Below are 5000 nucleotides of genomic sequence, written 5' to 3'. Positions count from 1 at the left end.
GGCGGTGCCCAAGCCGGGGGAAACTTGGGGTTTCCATGTCGCACCACGACCGAAACCGGTGGTGCCTAAGCCTGGGGAAACCGGGGGTTCCCGAGTCGCGCCACAACCGAAACCGGTGGTGTCCAAGCCTGCGGAAACTGGGGGTTTCCAAGTCACGCCAAGGTGCCCAGGCCTGGGGAAACTTGGGGTTTCCATGTTGCGCCACGACCGAAACCGGCGACACCCAAGCTGGGGGAAACTTGGGGTTTCCATGTCGCACCACGACCAAAAATGGTGGCGCCCAAGCCTGGGGAAACTAGGGGTTCTCGAGTCACGCCACGACCAAAACCGACGGTGCCCAAGCCTGCGGAAACTGGGGGTTTCCAAGTCACGCCACGGTGCCCATGCCTAGGGAAACTTGGGGTTTCCATGTTGCGCCATGACCGAAGCCGGAGGCCCAAGCATATATGTGCCCGCTCTTGGGCAAGCACACATGATACGCACAGGTTTCGGTTATCGGGTGAGGGCGCGGGTAAGGAAGGCACCCGCCGTTCGGTGTGACACGGGGTGTCTCGGGTAGGTCGTCGACCCCTCGTGGAAGAAGAAACGCGGAGGTGTTCAAAAGTACATTTATGAAGACCGAACCCAGTTACACTTTCTTCAACACCCCCTCTTAACTAGGTAGGTATTCATAAATCATTACAAGGTGTTTGGCTATTTTTCAATCTTGAATAATTCACATAAGAGAAACCAGATTGGCAACCCATCTGTTATAGCATCATATTAGCCAACATTGTTCATAGCAAGGCCTTGACTAATAGCTTTATCTCTCATAAGATCAGAGCACAATGTTGGCAAGGCCAATGGCTTATAAACACCTTGGTCATTGTCTCTAAAGGTACATACCCACCCAAGTGTTCCCTGAGTATGACCTTCTAGGACAATTCTTGTCTTGGGTTCCCAGCCCTCAAAGAATATCACTCCTCTTACCTACTCTTGTCTTGGGTGCCCTACACATCCTCAAAGAGCATCAGATGCCAAATGATTGCCCAATCCTCCCATTATTTATTGCCAAGTCAAGACAATAATGTTGTGTATATCTCTTCCCCTTGATTGGGGAAGACATGCCCAAGTTTCCTCTAACAAGGAGCTTGCCCAAGCCGCTTGATCTCCTTCTTTCCTTCGATGTCATGAAGTCTTTGTTTGAACTTCTTCTTGGCAGGGTACCGGCCATCGATCACTTTCCCCCCTGGTTTGTCATGTCATTTCTCCCTTCGTGGAAAGTGGCATTCTTGATATATATCAGGTCCTTTTTGTCATCTAGCTACTCCTTTGTCACCTTGTCTATCCTTCGTAGCAGTTATCACATGGATGCTTAGTTGTACTCGCTTGTTCCCGTACTTTGATTTAGTGGCCCTTCATGACTTCATCATGATATTTCTCTTCATCATGACATATTTGTAGAGTTGAATCGGTTATCTGCACCTTACTATCTCTAGGGCCTTCGTAGGTATCAAGGGTCCTTTATCTTTTTCTTCCTTCGTTAGAGTTTCCATGCCTTCTTTCGAGAGATGTTGAGGAATCTTGTCGAATAGTTATTCTTTGTGACCGCGATGTTCTTCATTTGATTATTATTGGATTGATTGGTCAACCACCTTATACTCCTTATGAGAGCACTTCTTCATGTTGACATTTACTCCACTGTAGCACATGCCTCCGAGCATGTCGTTGGTGAAAGAGATCCTTTTATTCTTGATCGTGATTCTAAAAATTTTCCCATGACCCAATCAATATATATGGCGACATGACTTAAACTTTGATGCATACATACCTCATTTTGATTATGCTTTTATCATCATGGCTTTATTTGATAGTTCTCATTAATTGGTGTAGCCTTTCTTGCTTCATCTGCTCTCGCCTGTATATCATCCTCTCTTGAATCCCATAAATGGGACCCCCAATGAGACCTCTACCCCCTTTGAAAGAAGACTTTAAGCAAAGAGGTTGACTTAGTCATAGGAGGATCTTCCTTCTTTTGCTTCTTGTCGTCTTCTTTCACTTCTTGAGTTACATGAGCTTCTTCCCTTTTTCTCTTGTTGTTGTTGTCCTTCTTAAGTTTAGGACAATCCCTTTTGTAGCGTCCATACTCTTGCCATCCAAACCATTGGACTTTGGACATGTAGTGGCCCCAACCAATTTGTTACTTTCCTTGCAAAAAGACACCAAGGTATACTCAGAGGGGGACATATACTTACTTGATAGAGTTTGAGATGTAGTGAACTTGCTTTATTCTTGAAGACTTGATGGCTTGCCTTCCTTAGATCTTGATGTTGTTGAAGTTGCTTTCTTCAAATGGACTTGCTTGATGACTTGACTCGTAGTGCCTTTCATTCTTCAAGATGGTGTAGCTTGATGTAGGTCCCTCTTTGATTTGTTCTTCTTCTAGGTGCCTTTATACAAGGCATTTCTTCTTGCTTTGTAGTCTTCCATGAGGAATGATAGATGGTAGACCTTGTCCTTGATGTGATTGAGACTTCTTGTCTTGACACTTCAACCTTGCGGATGTTCTTGAGATTCCCTTTCCTTGATGTGTCACCTTAGCTCCGATACCGCGTTGAAGAATCTGGGGCAATGGGGTATAGTGGGATTCTTCTAGACTTGATAACAATTTGCGAAGCTCTTTTGCAATTTATCGTGTTATCTTAATCTTCTTCTCTTCTTATTAATGCATGTGTGTTTACTTTCATTAAACTAGTGCCAAAAACATAAGAACAAGAACACAAGATGTTGGCTCTCTGCCAGGGAAAAACCTCTCTCTCTCTCTCTCAGAGAGGAAAACCCTTTCGTAAATTTCCCTCATTGAAGCTTCTTATTGGTCATTGCGAAGCCCTAGACCCTTGACAATAATATCTCCCAAGCACAAGTCGAGTCCTTCCTCCTCTCTGCACTTTGTTTCTTCGGCGCTTCGTTTCTGGGTACTCTGTCCTTCTTTCAACTTTTGATAGTCCATGGTGGACTAGCTCTAGAAGAGACTCCAACCTTTGATCCTTAGCGACATCCTTTACCAATGAAGAAACCTTCATTCTCTTGACCAACCAAGCGTTTTTCTTGATGTGAGGTTGCAGGCTCGATGTACACCAAGTTTACTGCACCTAGGGCGATTTCCATCACGACGAGACATGGAAACCCCAAATTTCCCGCACTTGGGATGCTTTCGACAAGGCCGTACATGGAATCCCCAGGTACCCCGCAATTTGGCGACCTTTGTCGAGGAGGGACTGGGAGATCCCATGTCACACTCCTATCCTAGTGGTTGTATTTCAACCACGCATAAGCGGGTGCGGCACCACTGTACTTTTTCCTTTTACCATTACTTGATTACACGGTCTGCGCCTACTTCAACACTCAGTCAATTTTCGGAAACAACAAGTTTCATACTTAGCCAATTTTACAAATATTCAACACCTCCGTGTACCAATCAAGTTCCTTGCTCGAGCTGGGCGGGTGCGCCCTCGCATGAGCTGCCAACTGCACTCCTCGATCGAACCTCGTTTACCACTGCACGACGGGCGGGTGACCTCACCCGAGTCACCCAACATTTCCTTTTGCACGACGGGCTAGAAACTTACCCGAGTCACCTGAGACACCTCCGCGTTTCTTCTTCCACGACGGGCGGGCGACCTACCCGAGACACCCCGTGTCACACCGAACGGCGGGTGCCTTCCTTACCCGCGCCCTCACCCGATAACCGAAACCTGTGCGTATCATGTGTGCTTGCCCAAGAGCGGGCACATATATGCTCACGCCTCTGGCTTCGGTCGTGGCGCAACATGGAAACCCCAAGTTTCCCTAGGCCTGGGCACCGTGGAGTGACTTGGAAACCCCCAGTTTCCGCAGGCTTGGGCACCGTCGGTTTCGGTCGTGGCGTGAATCGGGAACCCCTGGTTTCCCCAGGCTTGGGCGCCACCGGTTTCGGTTGTGGTGTGACATGGAAACCCCAAGTTTCCCCCAGCTTGGGTGCCGCCAGTTTCGGTCATGGCGCAACATGGAAACCCCAAGTTTCCCCAGGCCTAGGCACCTTGGCGTGACTTGGAAACCCCCAGTTTCCGTAGGCTTGCACATCACCGGTTTCGGTCATGGCGCGACTCGGGAACCCCCGGTTTCCCCAGGCTTAGGCGCCACCGGTTTTGGTCGTGGTGCGACATGGAAACCCCAAGCTTCCCCCGGCTTGGGCGCCGCCAGTTTCGGTCGGGGTGCGACATGGAAACCCCAAGTTTCCCCCGGCTTGGGCACCGCCAGTTTCGGTCAGGGCGCGACATGGAAACCCCAAGTTTCTCCCGGCTTGAGCGCCGCTGGTTTCGGTCGGGGCGAGACATGGAAACCCCAAGTTTCCCCCCACTTGGGCGCCGGGGCACAACATGGAAACCCCAAGTTTCCCCCGGCTTGGGCGTCGGTGCGCGACATGGAAACCCCAAGTTTCCCCAGGCTTGGGCGCGACTTGTAAACCCAAAAAAAATTTGCGCCGGGCGGAAACCCTAAATTTTAGGCCAGACATGGAAACCCCAATTTTTTTTTCTACGCCGGGTGGAACCCCCAAATTTTAGGCACCGGGTGGAAACCCCAAATTTTCGGCGCGACATGGAAGCCCTGAATTTTAGGCGCCCGGTGGAAACCCCAAATTTTTGGCGCTGGATGGAAACCCCAAATTTTTGGCAAGACATGGAAGCCCCAAATTTTGGGCACCGGGTGGAAAAACCAAATTTTGGGCGCCGCATGGAAACCCCAAATTTTGGGCGCCGCATGGAAACCCCAAATTTGGGCGCCGGGTGGAAAACCCAAATTTTGGGCGCCGCATGGAAACCCCAAATTTGGGCGCCGGGTGGAAACCCCAAATTTTTGGCGAGACATGGAAGCCCCAAATTTGGGCGCTGGGTGGAAACCCCAAATTTTGGGCGCGACATGGAAGCCATGAATTTTAGGCGCCCGGTGGAAACCCCAAATTTTAGGCGCCGGGTGGAAAC

This window comes from Pinus tabuliformis, chromosome 2_2 (genome assembly GCF_031772625.1).
Source record: "Pinus tabuliformis cultivar Carrire ecotype Pingquan chromosome 2_2, CPIR1, whole genome shotgun sequence".
In the NCBI taxonomy this organism is placed as follows: Eukaryota; Viridiplantae; Streptophyta; class Pinopsida; order Pinales; family Pinaceae; genus Pinus; species Pinus tabuliformis.
This window is presented reverse-complemented; position numbering follows the sequence as displayed.